The sequence below is a fragment of the Rhineura floridana genome, chromosome 5, assembly GCF_030035675.1.
Source record: "Rhineura floridana isolate rRhiFlo1 chromosome 5, rRhiFlo1.hap2, whole genome shotgun sequence".
NCBI lineage: Eukaryota > Metazoa > Chordata > Lepidosauria > Squamata > Rhineuridae > Rhineura > Rhineura floridana.
The window spans coordinates 37877776-37898785 of record NC_084484.1 but is presented as its reverse complement, the minus strand read 5'-3'; the positions used below and the strand labels follow the sequence as shown (position 1 = coordinate 37898785).

At 39.8% G+C, this 21010-nt stretch overlaps 1 long non-coding RNA gene across 1 annotated transcript; it reads right to left on the bottom strand.

Annotated features, from left to right (window-relative positions):
* Window positions 1-5906: 5906 nt before the first annotated feature.
* Window positions 5907-17841, bottom strand: LOC133385795 (uncharacterized). The gene is made up of 5 exons (XR_009762960.1): window positions 17756-17841; window positions 17458-17562; window positions 15631-15764; window positions 13773-13849; window positions 5907-5984 (listed from the first exon to the last, which is right to left on the bottom strand). It is a non-coding gene; the product is annotated as an uncharacterized LOC133385795 (long non-coding RNA).
* Between the last annotated feature and the right edge of the window lie 3169 nt (window positions 17842-21010).

Below are 21010 nucleotides of genomic sequence, written 5' to 3'. Positions count from 1 at the left end.
TGAGCTATTAATTGTAGTGGGTGACCATGCGCTACTCACCATCTCTCAGGCTGACTGCCCATCAGGATGAAAACAATAGAGAACCATGACCACCTCAAGCAAGAAGGGCACACTTAAAATGTAGAGGAAAAAATAATCTACAACCATAGTGTGAAATCAAATACTTATTGGGACATAGCATGAAGAAATATTTATATAAGCATGACTATTAAATATGTTTATTATTTAAACAACCTGTAAAGATATCTATAGTGCAATCCTATGTTTGTTTACTCAGAAGTAAGTCCCAGTGCATTCAGTGGGGCTTACTCAAACAGGGAAATGTCCAGAGAACTTCAACCTCAAGTGATAAGGAACTTGTTCTTTTAACAAGCCTTTTAAGTGGAGACCTTATCCCAGTCTGTGTCTGTGTTGGAATTGCTTTTTAATATGTTTTTAAACCTTTTCTTTTTTAAAAAAGAGTTTTAAATGTTTTTAAAGGTGTTTTGTTTTAATATATTTTAAAGTCTGCTTTTATGATGTTTTAAAGTGTTTTTACTGCTTTTGTTTGCTGCTCTGGGCTCCTATTGGGAGGAAGGATGGGACAGAAATCAAATAATAAATAAATAATAAATAAACTTCATTCAGCCAACCCAAAATTCAGAATCAAGCCACTTTAAGCTATTTTGCAATTGTTTATACTTGCTTTATAGTTATTGGATTTTAAAGGTATTTATTTCTTATTGTGAGCTGCCTTGGTTTCCAATCACCAACCCTACCTCACAGGGTTGTTGGAAAGACTCCATACACACAAACACACACTGCAGATGTAAAAAAATAAATCCCATATAATAGTTTATTGTTAAACTAGTTGGTCATTGCAGAACATTTTAAAAATCAGTATTAGTTTCCTACATAATAAAAACTGTGATACCTAAGTAAGCCCCACTTAATTGCTTTAAAAAATAGGATTCGAGGGGAAGAGTAAGATTTACAACACAAGCACAATTCTTTGCTATGTTCACTTAAGAGTCCCATTAATTTACAGTATAATCCTAACCATATCTACTCAAAAGTAAGTCCTATTAAATTCAAAGGGGTTTACACCAGGTACACAGCTTTACTCCCAGAAAAGCAAGTATTGGATTAAAGCTTTTGTATTGGGAAGGTTTTCAAAACACTGCCCTCTTCAAGAGCCTGGGACTTGACTCTTGCACAAAAGAAGAAAAACCCCCTGAAAGCTATATAGTTACCCAGTTAATGAGATGTTCACATAAAGAGTGGGAAAACCACCATTTTCTGGCATTGCAATGATGTCTAGGCACTACCTGGAGGTCAACCAATCCCAACCCTGGCTTCACTTATTGGCTACAATCCTGAAAGGGCGGGGTTAGAGCTATGAGCTGCTATAACAGATTGTTAAACAGATTTAACAATGGGGTAGGGTCTGGCATTTTGGTGTATATCTTGTAAACCAGACCACCTAGAAAACTTTTTTTTTAAAAAAAATTGAAGCTGAGAGTCAAGATTAAGGTGAGTCACCTGGAAACCCGGAGAGGACCCCCAACAGCCAGAGTATCTGGCTGAAATCCAGATATCGGGCAACCCTAGTCAAGGTTCTTATTAGCACTTCTATGGACCTGTTCCAAAGCAGATGTGTTGCCATGGGAACAAGGATGGCTCCTGGCTGGGGGCCTCCCCATGCTGGAGCCGAGGAGAAGCTTGTGTCTTTGAGTCTAATAGAAGCTCACTGTGCCATGGCTTGGGGTGGCCTTCCTGGAAGTCTGATGAAAAACCAAGATCTGATGGGCTGCTCATGATGAGAACCCCTCTATCTTATACTCATGTTTTATTTCAGCTGTCTGAAGTTCTTTTGTTAAATGTGCTTTACAATTTGAACCTGTACAGCAGAAATAAACACCACTGAGTTCAATGGTGTTACTCCCAGGTAACTCTGCAGAGGATTGCAGTCATGCCGCATAAATGAAATTATACAATTTTATTAGTGGTTTGTTTCTTTTGAATATCTGTGATGTTTTTAAGCAGTGTGTTAGAAAAGCAAGCTATACAAATTCCCAATGGCATGACTCTGGATTTTCCTTGGAGGCATGGCTATGGGGGCTAGGGTTGCCAGGTTCAGTCCCTGAGACTGATCCTGTATCTTTAGGAGAAGAGAAAGTCAGCCAAGTGCAGGTGTTCTTGCAACCCTGTAATAGTTAAAACCACAAGGTGGAATTCTCCCTTCCTCCTGCACAACTTTTAAAGATACAAAAGACCTCTTGGTTTCCAGGCCCAGCCTCCAAGAGGTCTTCTGTATCTTTAAAAGTTGTGCAGGAGGAAGGGAGAATTCCACCTTGTGGTTTTTCCCATTACAGGGTTGCAAGAACACCTGCACTTGGCTGACTTTCTCTTCTTCTAAAGATACAGGATCAGTCTCAGGGATTGAACCTGGCAACCCTAATTGGGGCTTTCATGATGTGCTTCACAGCTGTTAGGAATTTCTGCCAAATATGCTTGCACTCATTTATAGGATACTTGGTTAAGAGTCTGCAGTGAAAAGAAGTAGATTGCCACTACTTTGAATTTGAACAGCAACTGTTGTGAACTCAGCACTGGCTCAGAAACTACAACCATACCTTTACCAAATAAAGGCACCCATAATGCTATAATTTAGCCATTTTCATGTTAAATCACCTTTTTGAATGAAGGAGAAACAAGACCCCTGCAGCTGAATGGCCATGAAGATTAAAATGTTCAGCTCCAGGCTTTTCAGTGTTACTTTTCTTAATGTCAAATTTGTGTCCATTTATTCTCTTGTGTAGAGACTGACCAGTTTATCCTATGTACATGCATGTATATTTGCAGATCTTAAAGTGACCTTCTTAAAAGCAAATTTCAAAGACAGGACACAGCAGGAGATCTCTGAGATACCACTATAACCACTGGCCTACACCCACCTTTTCCTAAATTTGGCCCTGCCCCGCCCAGCCTCTTCCCCAGAAATTGGAAAATCTAAGCCCCTGTCTGCTGTCACCAGCCAATTCAAAAACACCAGTCATGGCCACCCCACCCAAAACACGCTCAGGCAATCACCACCATACATGTACAACTCATGTGCTCTAGATCAGCACCATAAATCAACTTACATGGCCCCTGGCACTTCAGGTACAAAGCTACTGCAACCCCGCACACTATTCCACACACCCCACCTCCTCCCCCTGCACCCACCCATCACATATGCCAAGGAAGCACACCCCCACAGGTCAATAAGGGGGGGGGAGAAGGCTTCACTGAAAGCAGAGAAATGGCTACACAGCCCATACATTAGCAGAGAGCAATGACAGACAGCCCACCCACCTCTCACACACCCCACTGAAGAGACCCTCAGATATAGTAAAGGTGTGCATCACCACACCCAGCAAGCTCCTCTGTCTTCTTAGCAGCAACAGCAGAAGCAGTATAACCCATGGCATGAAATACGATATAGAGATTGCCTGCCTTACCTATGGATATTATATTTTTTATTGTGCAAGGGGGATCTGTATATCAGGCCTGCATAACTTGTGAGCCACAAGTCTGAGCACAGCCCACTGTCTACATGTAGAAGCCCAGCAGGGTTGATAAATGTTCTTTTCAGTTTCAGCTGCCTGCCTGATACTGCTTTATCTATAGATATTTATTTTCTGGCTTTATTTTCTTCATTCCTCACTTTCTGGCACTGAAGAAGAGCCAAAGCTGAGTTTATTGGCTAACTGTAGTAATCACCTTGGAAGGATATACATTTACAGAAGCTCACTTGCAAAGTTGGTTATTGACTACTCATTTTATGAGCCACGTTCACTTCTCTCCATAGAATCAAGAATCTACAAACTGTATGGAGAAGACTGCACTAGGAACAGTAGGAAGAAAATAGTAAAACAATTAGCAAATGGTTTAGATTTTTCCTCTCTGTAAACATGAAGGTAACTGAATTCAGTGAAGCAAACCTGACTAATAGAATTACAGCATAAATGCAATGAGAAATTCCCAGTAGCAACTCAACTGAAAAAGCATGTAGGCATTTGATAATTTAGATGATTTTTCTTTCTTGCTGTCTTCAGATGTCAAGGGCAGAAGAAAATAAAAATGTGTTTTCTTCTTTCATTTTCTGTCTCCAAGCTACAGATTTCATTTCACTTATTCTGTGTCAGCGAGTCCAGCATGCAAGGTTTACTTTATCAATTAGGATATTTTTGCCGTTGGATTTATAAGGCAGAATGAGATACCAGTGTCTATTAAATTCTTTGTATTAAAGCAGGCTGACAGTTCTTTGTATAAAATAGTATGTTAATAATATTAGAGGATAATAATTCCCCTATTTATATTTTTATTCTCCAAAGTACTCTTTCAGAATGTGGTGGTGGTGGTGGTGCTGCTGCTGCTTCTCATTACCCACCCTTCATTCAGAAGTCCCAGAGTGGGTTAAACAATTTTAAAACACATAATTAAAACAGTTAAAAACAACACCGCAGAAAATAGGGCGGGTCCTAAAAATGTGCATCTCACGTGTCGAAGGTCAGTGTAAAGTGGTGTGTCTTCAGCATTCACCAAAAGTTATACAATGAAGTTTGCCAGACGTATATTGGTGGGGAGAGTTCCACAGCTTAGGGGCTGCCAGAGAATGCCTTCTCCTGGACAACCCCCCCAAGCTTCTGAGGATGGTGGAACTACCAAAAGCAGCAGTGGTGAAACTTTTGCGACCTGAGGGCCACATTTCCTTGTGGGCAACCTTCTGGGAGCCAAATGGCAGTGATGGGTGAGATCAGAGGCAAAAAGAGGGTATAGCAATTAATATGGCTCCTACCTTTGTACAATAAGCAACATTTCATCCACATACAAATAACCCAACAGGTTTCTCCATGCACATCCCCATCCAGGCAAGCAAGAGGCATTAATGTATTCCAGCTTGGCAAAAACACTCAAGTATTGCGTAGGCCAGGGCAGGTGAGAACAGTACCCTAGGGAATGGCCAGCAGATATAATATGGCCTAGGAAGAGTCCTGAAGGCCATAAAGAGAGGGCTGATGGGCTTCATTTGGCCCCTGAGACCTGAGGTTCTCCACCCCTGGTTTACAGAACAATAAATATGCAATACAATTAACAGTATAAATCAGACAAATAAAATGACAAGTCAAGACATAAAAGTATCAGAAAAATAATGGCAAAGCAGTTTATTTTGGCCTGCAAGAGAAGGCCTTAACTGCTCTTTAAAAATCATGATAGAACCAGCCACACATGGCTCCCTGGGGGGTCAATTTGCACAATTGGCATGGTCTGAAATCTAACTGTAAGTGAGGGAAAACATAGAGGGTCTCTTCTGAAGATCTTAAGAGGATATTGGCTGAGGTGTATCTTCATATACAGTACTCTGGACCCCAGGTCATTTAGACCAGGTGAAGGGAAACTGCGACTGTCTAGATGTTGCTAAAGCTAAACTATAACTCCCCTCAGCCCCAGCAAGCATGACCAATGGCCAGGGATGAAGGGAGCCATAGATCAGCAACATCTGATTTCAAGCTTTAAAAGCCAAAACTGGCACCTTGAGTTAGGTCCAAAAGCAAACTGAGAAAGAGTGCAGCTGTTCTGAGAGAAGGGTAATACGACCTGCAAAATGCTAGCCACTACAAGAACGTAGGGAAAAAGGTACTCATTTTTATGGAACAGCTTGTTTACATAAAATACTGTTTCACTTTATAATCTCAGTTTTGAATTTTCTGTACACACACATGCATATGGAAGAACTGCTGATACAAACTATATGGAGGAGATTATGGGTGACAGGCTGATGGGAAAACAAAAAGAATGTTAAATATTATATGGAGCCATCTCAGATTAAAATGTAAATCAATAGAAAATAGAACTCATTTGTATACCATCTCTGGAACTGTCCCACTAGGTTCATGAAATGCATTTCTTCTGTAAACTTGCAGCTTATTTTCTTTGCCTTTTATTGCTTTCTGCTCATCCTGTTTATTGGAAGACATTTTAGAACAGTTTCAAAATAGCAGTTTCCTTGTGAGGAGATAGTACAGGAGACTTGTTTTTTGTAATATCTGTTTATGTAGCACATATATATGTTGAGCAGGTGGGAAGCAAGCAGTTATACAAATCTATGCCCTAAAATCAGCCCATTATCTCTTTTTAAAAGACCTTTAAAAAAATGTTATCCAGAAATCTCTTTACATTTTTCCAGGCTAGATCAGCATTGTGTTCTTTTCATTTGCCAATGTGGCTTCAACCCACAATAAGCTTTTTTCTTTTTCTTTTTTTTTAAAAGACTAGCTTGATGAGGTATTAGTAACCTTAAAATTGTCAAATTAGCCAAAACAGCCTCATAACCACAGCACCCCCTAACTCAATTCCATCCAGCCGCCACAGTGTGGAGTAGGCAAAAAATCTGCCTGCTGATGAGGGTGGGTAGAATAAAAAATTCTACTCAGCCCTGAAGCAACCCAGGTCACACCATAGCAATGGGAGGGCAGGATGGATGTTGTGATCCAAAGAGAGATTGTAGGTGGCATGGGCTTAAATAAACCCTGTTGCCCCACCCTTATGTGATCATGCCACACATACATACACACATGCAGTGCAACTGCCCTCTTTTAAAATGGCAGCCAGGACTTTAACCTCAGGCCGCAAATACATCCTGCCCATTCACACTGCTCTTGGGTGAGCATAGCTGCAAATGTGCAAGTTCCTCTCACATCCACTTATACTGCTTTTTGGAACAACCAAAAGCCACCTAAAGTTTCATGTTTTGATGGTGATGTGTGACTGACTATGAATCACCAAATGAGTGATAGTATCCTATAGCATTTGTGAACCTGAATCTGTTTGCGAGTAAGTATGTGATTGGCATTGCTGTTTATGTCCAGTTTATGTCCAGTTGGACCATCTGAACAGTTGGAGCTGCCACTTTCTAGCTCCTGAGCTTAGTGTAACAGATACATATTTTAACAAAGATGTATTGTATTATATTGTACAGTTTCAAACCAAGAAGTACTGTCAAACCTCAAAGCTAGCAGTGGGGCTAAACAAAAGCAGGGCTCAAAATCTTTTGATTGATTGATTGGTCCCATGAGCCTATCTCAGTTAGGGCCAAGATTCCCTCAAAGTTCAGAATTGGTCAATATGGCTCATTTTAGCTAATCTCTTGATTCATTTGCTGCAATCTTACTAGCAAGCACTCATGGCAGGTGTCAGTTACACCGTGTGTGTGTGTGTGTGTGTGTGTGTGTTGCGTGTGTTGTGTGTGTGTGTGTGTGAGAGAGAGAGAGAGATTGATTGATTGATTGATTGATTGAAAAGACAGATGGAGGACATAGTATAAATGCCCATAAATCTTAACACAATAAAAATCACAATAATAAATAATTGTACATTTAACATTTAAGACAATTGCTTGAGTGGTTTGTTTAGTACCAAAAGATGCTTGGTCCAAGAGGGAGGACTTTCAAGTGTTCCATAAACTCAAATATTGGCTGCCCTGGGCTTCCTTAGGGAGGAAGGGCAGGATATATATTTATTAATATAAATAAATAAATACTTGTTGTGGGGTGTTTACATACCTAGGCATTTACATATGGCAACATCTAGGCCAGGGGTGGGAAACCTGTGCCACTCAGGTGTTGTTGGACTCCAACTTTCATCAGCCTCAGCCAACATGCCAATGTTCAGGGATGATGGGAACTGTAACCCAGCAACATTTGAAGGGCCACAGGTTCTCGACTCCTGAGCTAGGAACTAATGAAGGCACCAGAAAGATCTCATGTTGTCACAAGGTAAGTTGGGGAAAGGGAAGGGGACAATGGGAAACTTCAGCAGGTTCTGGGGTAGGTGTTATGGAGACAATACTACCCTATTTAAACTGGCCAAACATAAATGAATTAATGGGACACTATTTGAATCAGACACAACTGAGTCAGGTCCATTCCAACTCAGGCTTAGAGGAGCTAGCCCATTATTAGTAGGACACAGTTCAAAGACTGACTAAATTCTATTGTATCAAATTTTAATATAGTGCTGTAATATAGAGAGTTTGGGCAGATGTTGCTGAATCCAGCTTCACTACTGCAGACTCCCTTAATAGTCCTGGCAAAGTTGCCAAGCAACATATTTTGTTATGGAAACTACAGGTTAATAGTCCAGGTCAGTTCAAATTATTTATCTCCGTAGAAGCTAATTGTTAAATGATTGCTCTTGATAGCTAAATCTTTCTTAAGCCTTCTCAATGGGACAGACTTTCCCCTGCCCCCTAACTAAGGATGATGTAATATAGATGTCTGTGAAAGGAAGAAAAGACTGCTTGCAGTTTTTGAGTGATACACAAAGGAAGAGAGCTGAGATAGGAGGCACTTGTTAGCTAACAACATCACAGAATGAAGGGGTGCCTCTCTCTGGAGATCTGATCTCTTTTTGATTTTGAAGTGCAACACAGAAAGGGTTGGAAGTTGTGGTCAGAACAGGAGTCAATCCATTTACTCCTTGGAAGAATTTACACCTTCACCCATTCCTCGGCTTCTGTAGCCAGCCCACAAGGAGAGAGAGACAGAAAAACTGTTGAAGATATTTTCTACCTAGATCTATGTTGAGGCTACCCCTTCTATTTTTTTTTTATTTACAATGTTTTTAATCCTCCTTTCAGGAAATACTGCTCTCACAAGGTGGCTTACAAAATTCTAAATGAAATAACCATCCCCTCCATCTGCTAAAGATTTTGATTTCAATAACAGCACAATTGAGCCAAACACAGACTTTAAAAACTCTGAAGGCACAATTATTAAAGACCAGCAGTGATGAGGTCATGAAGTCATATCTTCCGGGGGATGGAGTTGTAAAGGTGTGGGGCCACCACTAAGAAAGCCCCATCTCTAGTACCCAACAGCTCTCACTGGTGGGCCAAAGAGCAGCATCTCAGATGCTGACAATAATGCTTGGGCAGGTTCACACAGGTGCAGGCAGTTTTTTGTGATAGAAACATAGGAAGCTGCCTTATACTGTATCAGACCATTGGTCCATCTAGTTCAATACTGTCTATACTGATGGGTAAGATTTCAGGAAAGGAATCTTTCTCACCTCTACCAGGAGATGCCATAGATTAAACTTGGGACCTCCTGCATACCAAGCAGATGCTCTACCACTGAGCTACGACCTTTTACCAACATGTTTCCAAACCACTGAGGGCTTTAAAGGCCAAAACAAGCACTTTCAGTTTGACCCAGAAACTAATACAAGACCTTCCTCTTCCAGTAAGCCTTTTAAGTAGAGACTTTATCCCAGTCTGCATCTTTTATTAGAATTGGTTTTAGATATTGTTTTACTTGTTTTATTGTTTGTGTATTTTCCACCCTTTGCTCCTTTTAGAGGAAGGGCATATATAAAATTAATAAATAATTAAAATATAATAATAGATGCAATGTGAACTCAGTGCCCAGTTTCCACAAGTCATCTAGCTGTACCAGTTGCTGTTTCCAAACCATCTTTAAGTCCAGCCCCATATAGAATGCATTGCAGTAATCTAACCTGGATGTAAGGCATGCATCGCTGTGGCTAGGTCAGCTATCTTTAGAAAGGATGGCAGCTGCCAAGCCAGCCTAAGTTGATATAAAGCAACTCATAAACAATGCTGAGTCCAAGAGTAACTGATTGTTCATGTGTTTGAATGGCCTTATCTAGATCCAGATCTCCATCCAGATATTCATATTTCCCAAACCCACAGTATTTCTATCTTATCCTAATTAAGATTCAGCTTCTTAACCCTCATCTATCCTAATATTCCCCCCAGACAACTGTGGAGGATTTCAACTGAAAAGGTGGAAAACAGAAGTAGGGCTGTAATTCTACTGATCTTTTCCACCATCCTAAACCTAGGGAGGTGGGATAAGACCTCAACTGATGAATTGTAAAAGGCATGGAGAGTCTGGTGTGAAAAGGATGTGAGAACTTATAAAATAATCACTTTGGTTGTGTGTCTTAGGGCCCAAACACTTATTAGACTACAGTAGGTAAATCCTGTTAAAGAATAGCTAACAGAACTTCTTGAGAATTAGGGATGGGGGTGTCAGGATCCCACCTCAGGCCACCACCTGTCAGGTCCCTCCAGTCAGGATCCTGGTTTTTATTTGTTCTCTCACCGGCTCTAGCACAGATCTCACAAGATCCCGCTGCTAGGCAGCACCACCAGCCACTCCCTGTAAACAATACTGCTTTAGGACTTTGCCTTAGTCCCTTTCTGGCGTATTGTTACTGTGTGTCTGGGTGCACTTGCAGGCCACAACCCCCCTGTATCTTTGTGCCAATAAAGCATACAGCCCTGGGTTGCCCTGGATACTTGATGATACACTATCTCTTCACCGCTGCCACCATTTGATACTGTTTCTCTGCCTTGGTAAATACCCTGCCCACCCTTCTGGTCTGTGAAAACCCCAGCCAAGGATCAGGCTCTTGGTAAACCAAGAAAATATTTATAACCAGGAAATAACAAGTTTACTTAAGGGATATTTAACAAGCGTATGGTTTCATATATTGTCATTAAAAAACACACAACCTCCACTAGTTATTGTCCTGGCTCTCACCAACAGATTCAAACTCTGGACTCTTGGCTCGGTTACTGCCAGTGGCTTTAATCCACAATCTAGCAGATTGGAACATAGATCAGGTTACAGATCACACAGCATTCAGAACACTGCAAAGCAATACTAGGCATGGCTTCACAAGCAAAGATGTTGCAACACTTGACAAACCCCTACATCCCCCTTAAGGAGGACTGGGTGGGCATGACTACTTGCACAGGGCTTGTCTCTCAGCTCAGAACTGCAAGCGGGCATTCCTACAAGTAGGCTGGTTGACAAGTTCAGTCTTTGCATCTGTGCATCATAGCAATGGAGGTGGGAAAGACTCGGACAGGTCCTCCCCCTGCTCCACCTCTGGTATCTTCTCCTATGCTGATGGTGGTTCAGCAACAAGAGGCAGTCTAAGAGGCAGATCCACCACCAAAGGTGGGAAAGCGGAATGGGCTGGCAACTCAACCCCAATGATGGTATCGGTCGGTGTCTCTGCATACAGCTCACTTAGCCCCTCCCATCAATCTCATCAATAAGTCCCAGATGACTGGCCCCTTCTCCTGCATCCCATTTGGCGTCATCCTCCTCCTCAGATCACTCTGGCTTCAGATCTTTCTCTAGGCTCGTGACAATTATATGCAATATTATGTGCAAAGGATACATATATGCATAATATGGATAAAGAGTCTATCTCATGCTGTCCAATATTTCTTCAGCATAATATTATGAATATATTAATACATGTATATTTTTATACAGTTATATGCATTGCCCCCACACACCCCAAAAAGACTCATGAGACATGACATTGAAATAAAGGTTTTATTTATTAATATAACAGCTTGGAAGAACTGCAGACAAATTAACCAGATTAACTGAATTCAGAAAGTACAGGGAGGTGATATTTTAACTAATTCTGTTGGGTAGCATCCCTCTGGACTCCTGAGCATGTGCTATAGCCACAGGCTGAGGCTTTCCAGCAGAGAAGGGAGCAGAAATTACTCCCACCTTGCTAGGTGAGCCATGGATTCAACATGTGCACCCAGGCCCAGCGGCACCAGCATTCACTCAAAATGCATGTCAGGTTGAAAGGGGCACCCTCAGGTCCCCCAAGGCATATAAGCACTGGCAGTTTCCTAAATTGTGTCCTTAACTCAATAATTTTATCCCCAAGTTCGTCACCTGCTCAGATGGGAAACCAGCCTATGCCACTCTCAAAGGCCAATCAAATTCATTTCAACAGTGTGAAGGCGGCAAAAAGGCAGGATCCTAAGGCCAATCAAGAAAGCCCACCAAAACATTCCTACTTAGCCCCTTCAGCAGGCAACTAACAGCCCATGCTGCATGTGGGGAGGACACAAGATAGCTAGAACACAAGGAGGAAGGCTCAGGGGTACTATGCTCCAACTGCATCCCCATTGGCCAATAGGCCTCCATGTGGTCCTTCCCTCAGCCCCCTCTCTTCAGGAGACAACCTTCCAAATCCTCTTTGGAAAAGGGGAGAGGCGAGGGCAAACCCTTCCCCATCTAAGAAGAGGCATGACATTGTTGTATGTATCTGTTTCTGTGCTGGTCACTTTAGGAAACCTGGAGGTTTTATGCATACATGTGTATAATATCATACATATAATTAGGGTTGCCAGATCAGAAACAGTGATGTCACCGGGGGTGGGCCCTAGTGATGTCATTAAGCATGATACTCTGAGCATCAACCACAGTTGCTTGGAGCATACGATTCAAACAAAAACATTTCTTTGATTGAAATTAAGATAGAAATCTTAGCTGAAACATGGTGTTCCCAAGACCAGCTGAAGTGATGGGATAATTCCTTCTCACTTGCTTAGAGAGCCTGGGTAGAGAACATTTATTCTAGACCACTTGCTTCTGTCAAGAAGGGTTTAAGTACCCTCAGGCCAGGCTAGTTGCCAGAAAGCCATTGTAGGAAGAAGGAAGGTTGGTGTTGTGGAGATGTTAGATGGGAGCACTCAGGAGTAAAGATGGATGTCTCTGAAGACTGCAATTCTAAACACATTTACTAAGTGCCATAGAACTCAGTAGGTCTTACTTCTGAGTAGATATGGTTTGGATTGTGCTGTTGACTAGGGATCCTCTACAAAGATATCCATATCCAAGCAGGGTTGGCAACCCCCTGCCTGGAATACTCTGCCCCTGCCTTTTAACACAGCTCCTCCAAACTCCTTTACAGACTTGACCCTTCACTTCAGAAAGAAGTCTGAGAAATGAATAAGAGTAAGAAGATTCTCTACCCTTTTCTGCCTACTCTGTGGGCTGCTATAAATTCACTTTGATAGCCAACCCAATTCCAACTGACAGAGAGAAAACACATATGGTTTGGTCTATCTTCACAGGTAGCAGCTTAGGAACAACAGCAATTGCAGCCACACTTCCGGGTATGTGAATTCTCTTTTACCAACATTTTTGTTTAGGCATGTAGAAGCTATTATATTTTTATCTGTTTTTAACTCATTCTTGGTTTTATTATTTTGAATGTTTTAAAATGTTATTGTTTTAATTCCTTCTGTAAACTGGTTTGAGGTTTTTTACAATAAAGTGGTATATAAATGTTGTAAATAAAATACATAAATAAATTTCTGAGTCAATGTAGCCTTTGGGTTTCTTTTCTCTTTTAGGAAGAAAGGAATCTGCCTTAAACCAACTCAGGCCATTTGGTACCATCTTGCTCAGTACTGATGACACGGAGTAGCATTGGATCTCCAGGATTCTAGGCAATAGTCTTCTCCTGAGATTTAATTTTGGACATTTGCATGCAAAGCATATGCCTTACCACTGAGCTACGGCTCTTCCTGTTTTAAAAAAGTATCTTTTAAAATCGTTCTTTTCAATTCATGAATGAATGCACTTCATTACTAGGGCAGATCCACACCATTCATTTAAAGCACATTCAACACCCATTTGAAGGACATGAATCCCACCACAGAATCATGGGAATGGTAGTTTGTTAAGGGGAGTGGGAACTATAACTGTGAGGGGGAAACTACACTTCCCAGAATTATTTGGGAGAAGCCATGAGCTTTAAATGCAAGTTGGATGTGCTTTAAATGTATTCTGTGGATGTATTTCATAAACTTTGCCTGCATGTAAATTGTTTTAATTCTTTTTTTAAAATGGAAATGAGATATAAAGTTTACTGGGTGGCCATGGGCTACTCACCATCTCTCAGCCTAATCTGCCCCACAGGATGAAAACAACATAGGGGAACCATGACCACCCCATGGAAGAAGGACACACTGAAAATGTAGAGGAAATAACATACAGTCATAGTATGAAATCAGATACTTATTGGGACATAGTATGAAGAAATATGTATATAAGCATGACTGTAAAGATGTTTGTAGTGCAATCCTATGCATGCTTACTCAGAAGTAAGTCCCAATGTATTCATTGAGGCAACCTCAAGTGATAAGGAACTTCACTCACTCAACCCAAAATTCAGAATCATGCCACTTTAAGCTGTTTTCAAACTGTTTTATACTTGTTTTATGGTTATTGGATTTTAAAGGGATTTCTTTCTTGTTGTGAGCTACCTTGGTTTCCAATCACCAACCCTACCTCACAGGAATATTGGAAAGACCCCCACCCCAGATATATAAAATACACCCCCCATATAATAGTTTATTGTCAAAACCAGTTGGTCATTGCAGAACTTTTTTTTAAAAAAAATCAGTATTAGTTTCCTACATAATAAAAGCAGTGACACCTAAGTAAGCCCTGCCTAATAGCTTTTAAAAGCAGGATTGGAGGGGGAGAGATTTACAACACAAACATCATTCTTTGCTATGTTCACTCAAAAGTCCCATTAAATTACAACACATGACTACTCAAAAGTAAGTCCTATTGAATTAAATGGGGTTTACTCCTGGTATGTGAGATTATCATTGCAGCTTTACCCACAGAAAAGCAAGTAGAGGATTAAAGCTTCATATTGGGAAGGTTTTCAAAACACTGCCCTCTTCAACAGGCCAGGAAAATTTAAACTTTTTGACTCCTCATAATTAGAAAAGCATAACACATTGTAATGGCATTTAGTTCTCCTGCACATAGAAAGAGATGTTTGCTATTGCTGACAGCTATGAATTTATTCAGTTTATGAGATTTTTGGAGAAGCAGGAAAAAACCCCCAACAGTTTTCTGGAGTTGCAATGGGGTCTAGCTATTGCCTGGGGGTCAACAAATCCCTTGTCAATGACAACCCTGACTTTATTTATTGGCTACAAACCTGATAGAGCGGGCTTAGAGCAGCCAGATATGACTCATTTAACATTGCACAGGGGGTAGCTGACTTTTTGGTATATATCTCACGAACCAGACCACGTAGAAACTTTTTTAAAAAAATAAAAGCTGAGGGTCCGGAGATTGGGGTGAGTCACCCAGAGAGGACCCCAAAATGCTAGAGTGTCTGGGCAAAAAACAGAGACCTGGCAACACTAGTGGGATTTTTTTGTATTTTTAGTGGAACTTGGGGATGAGACTTGCTTATCATTGAGATTAAAGAGTGAGATGGGAATTAGGATAAAAACTGCAGATAAACTCAACATTGAGATTTTTCAGGAAATCCCACCCCTAGTGATGACTCCTATTCATCACTTGGAAGAGAGACAGAAATTGTGCATGCCATGTAAGCAAGACTGCAAAGCAATATTAGACTGGTAACTATCACTGCCTTGCAAGCAGGAAAGGAAGACTTAAGAGGCTATCATGGTACAAGTGATGCTATGTGAGGCAGTATAATCATAGCACAACAAAGCATTATGAAGGTCTAATGTTGCTCAAGAGAGTTACCAACCAGTAAAGAGGGGCCATCTGTTGTAAATACCACCTGCTTCTCTGGCCAACAGATCCATGGCTATGGCTCAAATCCAAGCCTTGGACTTGGCTTCCAGGAACTGGGAGGAAATGATTCCTTTGCAAGCCTAGCACAATCTGCATGACAATCACCCCAGACAGGAAGACCTGCAATTTCCTGGGCAATATAGCTACATTTTATTCCTGAGTTAATCAAAGGACTCACCATGAAGTGAATGCAATTATTCAGGACTGTATTAGGGTAGTTTTTAGAAAGTTTTCCAAGGGACTCTTCTTGACTTCAGTTTGCTTCATGTGTCAGCATTTCTGTCTTTGGAGGCAGCAGATGGTAAACTTGATCTGGGAAATGAAAAGTGTGTAGTTGTGAGAGTGCTCTCAATAGGAGGGGGGATCACTCTGCTTTTACACTAGATTCCCTTAGTATTTGGAGACAGGGCTTAACAAATGACACCATCTCTTCTGTTAATGGCTGAAAAGTCAGAGGCTAATGAGACTCTTCTGTTCACGACTGAGCATCAGGAAAGCATCAGGTTGTAGAGCTGGCAAATCACTGGAAGAAAAACCCTCTCTTGCAGCACTGTCTTAAGACTCTTAACACTTCATCTGATTTACTGTAGGCTAACTTCAATCTAGGAATGATTTAAAAAGTGTACAGGAAGTAGAAGAGCAAATTCAGTCCCCATACCAATAGTTTCAAAAAATAATAATCTTATGGGGAAAATGCAAGTGCTTCCATTGAAGACACCAATGTGTGGGTGCGCATGTTTGAGAGAAAGAAACCCTTCTTCCATCATGTCACTGGCTTGGCTTTTCCTGCTTGGAGTCCAGAGGGGAGGCACAATTTTTCTCTGACTGCAGAGCTGCAAGATAAATACTGGATCACATTCACTGTGGTTCCTGCAATATATAAGATTTTTCTTTCCAGAACCAAATGTTTGCATTGCTGGCATCTAATTGCAAGCTATGTTAGTCAACACATAATATCTTCTACAAACTTTAGGCTACTACAATTGCCACTCTGTCCTAAGTAGCTATGAGACTTATGGCTTTGACTGTCATAATGGCAGTGTTTGGCTCTACATCTATATATTCATCTATATCTGTTTCTATCAATAGATAAATCAGTGTATTTAGTATCAATAAATTGCAGAAAAGAAACAATTATATATATATATGCAAGTAAATATTTGAGGACCAAGCAACTTAGTATCAGAACAGGTGCCTTCTGTTGCTCCGAAGCCTTGGCAGTCTGTCAAAAGTCAGAATTTTTGCCAACATCATTGTGCAACTTGGCACTCTGGCTGCTAATAAAAATGCAAATCTTCTCTAGAGTGGCTGGCACATGGCAGTTGATGCAGTAGTCTCATGCTTGCTGTCTCATCCTTGAGCCACTTGACCTGTTGTTTTGGATTTCTAAACAACAATTTGTAAAGCACACCGGTAATGGGGTGCAAATTTGAAAAATCTATGCCATAAGAGACATAAGAGACCTGTGACATAAGAAATATATGAAGATAAACTAACATAGAGGTTTCTGCAAGCCAAAGGCTCCCAGACACAAATGAAGTGGCTGCAGTATCTCTGTATATCCCCTACTCTGTCAGTTGAAGCTGCCTTATAATCAGAGCACTGGTCCACGTAGCTCAGTATTGTCTACACTGACTGCAAGCAGGGAGATACTTCTGCCTGAAACCCCAAAGAGCCACTGCCAGTCATTGTAAACAATACTGAGCTCCATGGACCAATGTGCTGACTCACTATAAGGCAGCTTTCTATGTTCCTGTGAAGGAGAAAATAAAACCAAGAGGAGATCCCTCAAGAATGCTTTAAAACAAAACAAAAGCCACGAATTCATGAACCAAGAAAAACAAAACTAATGCATTGATATGAAAATATAGATAAAATGAATGAAAAACATTAACAATTTTCTCAATAATTAGAAGGAAGCTCAGACACGGAGCAAGACTAGATAGTACGAAGCTGTAAAAAACAATGGAAGATGTATTTCAACAGTAGAGCGAATATTTCTTACAGTAAATATTGATGGATACTCCGGATTATGTTTCCATTTCAGTACTTCATCAGAACATTCTACTGTGTTGAATAGCAGCCAAACTTGACTCTCCCACTAAATTCACTGCAAAACAGAAAACATAAATTAATAAACAAACAGAAAGCTACGGCTAAGAAGTAGCCAATATAGTTTGCTTTACCTGTAGCCTTTCCAAAACCTAGGGCAAAAAGCAATTCTCTGCAATCAAAAAGTAAAAAGCCTAATTCAATATAAATTCAAAAGCTGTTATGAAAATAACCCTTGGGAGAACACTTACCACCAATATGCTTCTGAAAAAGGGCAACCCAATTCCAAAGCAAGGTGGATGGAAGCTACCTGTAAAACACTACCAGCCATGACTGTTTAAGTGGAGAATCAAGGTCAGCTGTCATGAATCATTTAAAGGAACAGAATAAAATATGACAAACAATTCAAACAACTGAGCTTAATAGGAAAAGTCCACTGACTGACAGTGACACTCAAACATCTCTGAGGTAGTTTTTAAAAACAGACAAATCTAGTTCATCATTAAGACCCTCAGGTGATAAACACTTTAATTCAGGATTCAGAATGCTGCTCTCATGGCCAATAAATCATAAAGTGAGACAGATTTAAAATGAATACATTGGAACTTGTTTCGATGCAAAAAAAATCTTAAAGAACCTTGGAAGTGATATTTTATAAAATGCATCGTTAGCAGGGCTTTCATAGTCTGGGTGTGAATTTTGCTTTTGTGTTCATTGATCCTAAATCTCAAAAGGTCTAGAGATTTGTCCCACATACAATTTAGGACGTGGATGCATGATGATGTACTCTGCATGAACTGAGTTGCCAGTTCAATGGTGAACTGGAGAATGATTTCAAAATATATTTCTTATTATTGTCTTGGGTTTATGAAATCCTTTAACTGTAGACACTGAACAATGCCCACAGGTAAAATTTCCTATAATGTCCTGAGGTTCTATGAATTAAGCCTGTATGAAGGAATCTATCTGCTAGATTAGCTATTCTACAGAATCCTATTAATAGTGCACGGCGTTAGTGTAAAACATATCACTTCTGGGTATAGCTCCGAATTGTGGATTGACAAAAATAGACCATGACATCCAAAAATGAAATCTGTAAGTGATCCATATGACATGTGAATTCAATGTACTCACTAATGAAATTGATCCAAGAAAAAAAGAAACTAAACCTCTGAAATCTGTGTGAATACAATAAAATTGTCATCAATGTAACGTCTATAGAATTTGACATGCTTCTTCTAAGGATTACAGGAGAGAGTCAAGATGATAGTCCACTCCAGTTTTGCCATGGACAAATTAGGAGTGCTGAAAGCAACAGGGCTAACCATTGCTACCCTCTTAATTTGTAAAAAGAATTGAGTATCAAACTGAAAATAATTATTTACCAAAATTATATCTAACAAATCCAATAAAATGTGATGGTGGGGAATCAGGATCAGAACATTAAATTTAGTATCCTATCCACTGTGGGTGTAGCTCCCTCAAGGAATAAGGATGTATGTAAAGAATTAATATCCAAAGTGATTAAGCAGATAGAATGATTCATCTTAAGACCCTCTATTTGCTGAACGAAATGTCTGGTGGCTCTAAAATAAGAATCCACAGAGACAACACTACGCAGCAGAAATGAATGTAAATACTGAGTGAGTGGTTCCAAAAGGGGCCTGATCCAGAAACTATTGTCTACCTAGAAGTGAAAATCCCTCTTTATGAATTTTGGGTAGAATGTAAAATACTGGTGTACATAAGAAATGTAGCCGTGCTACCATCTATATAACCCAATACTAATGATTTCTGCACCATAGTTTTGATGATAAACAAGATATCAAAAGTGGGATCTGCACTTAGAGGCTTATAACTGTGAATAGCACCCAACTGATATGACATTTTCTGACAATAACATATTTTGACTAAAGCAACTATGACACCCCTTTCCTCTGTGATGCTTTATTAATAGTGGATTCTCCTGAAACAGTTATAGACTGGTTTCAAGAACTTATTTAGGCTTTACAAAATTATTTGAATCTTGGTAAGACAATATGCCTCCCCCTCTAAGTTCAAATTTTGGTTCAGTCAAGAATACATTGCCATGAAAAATTCCCTAACTAAAAACTATAGGCTTTATAAAGAATTAAATATGACAACCGTCCCTATCAAATGATTTGTGCTGAAAATAATATAAAGATATTAAGCCTATTAAAGGAAAAAAAGAAACAGAATCAGAGAGAGTCATGACAGTGCCTAATAAAAGCATCAAGAACAAATTATTCAGTTACCTTTTGGAGAATAGTTTCTAGGGGGTGGCTGAATACAGAAGTCAGCCTGGAGCATCATATTCCTGTTAATTCCTGGGAATCACATTTTTGTGGTATTTATGTAATGGAACAAGGCCACCAACAGGTATCATTGGCTAACATAAATAGTTTCCCAGAGTGGCCTCCTGTTTCTACCTTAGAGGTTATTAATCTTAATTCTAAACTTGAATCTGATAAAGCACCTGGTGATGATAATAGCCCTGTAGAAAAAAGGAGGGGTGCAAACCCTGAATGCCAAAGGAGGATCAATATGTTTATTGTATCGTTTCTTAGAAGATGTAGCTTATAATATAAAATGCCCAACGCGTTTCAGCCCATCAAGGGCTTTCATCAGGGGCTACAATCCAACAGAAAAACATAATCAGGACAGACATATATAACATTCATTATAACTGTTGAAATTCTTTACATTATATTATTAAAACTCATATTTTTTACAAAAATTCTTTACAAGAACTTTTTTCTTTTTGGGAAATACCCATTCAGCTCACCCACATTTACAAAGAAATAAAAGTGTAAATATATAAAAATAATGCATGTAATTCTTTAAAAATCATCTCAAATATTGCAAAATAGCAGAGTTTACTCACATGATAGTTGCTAAAAGCTCTATATACAGATGCAAAATTACTATACTGGAGCAAATATTTTTATATATTTACACTTTTATTTCTTTGTAAATGTGGGTGAGCTGAATGGGTATTTCCCAAAAAGAAAAAAGTTCTTGTAAAGAATTTTTGTAAAAAATATGAGTTTTAATAATATAATGTAAAGAATTTCAACAGTTATAATGAATGTTATATATGTCTGTCCTGATTATGTTTTTCTGTTGGATTGTAGCCCCTGATGAAAGCCCTTGATGGGCTGAAACGCGTTGGGCATTTTATATTATAAGCTACTTCTTCTAAGAAAAGATACAATAAACATATTGATACTCCCTCCTTTGGCATTCAGGGTTCGCACCCCTCCTTTTTTCTACACGTCATTGTATGCCTTCCACCTTCCTTTCTACTTGATGATAATAGCCCACCTGAACTGCTTAAGGCTAACATTTGTGGTGGGACCAGTTTTAGCAGCCCTGTCCAGTTGCATTGGTCACTCAACATGTATCCCAGAGGACTGGGGGCTTATCCCCTTTGTCCGCAGGTTTAATTATAATAGTGGGATTTTTGAGCAGAGAAATTAAGGGTC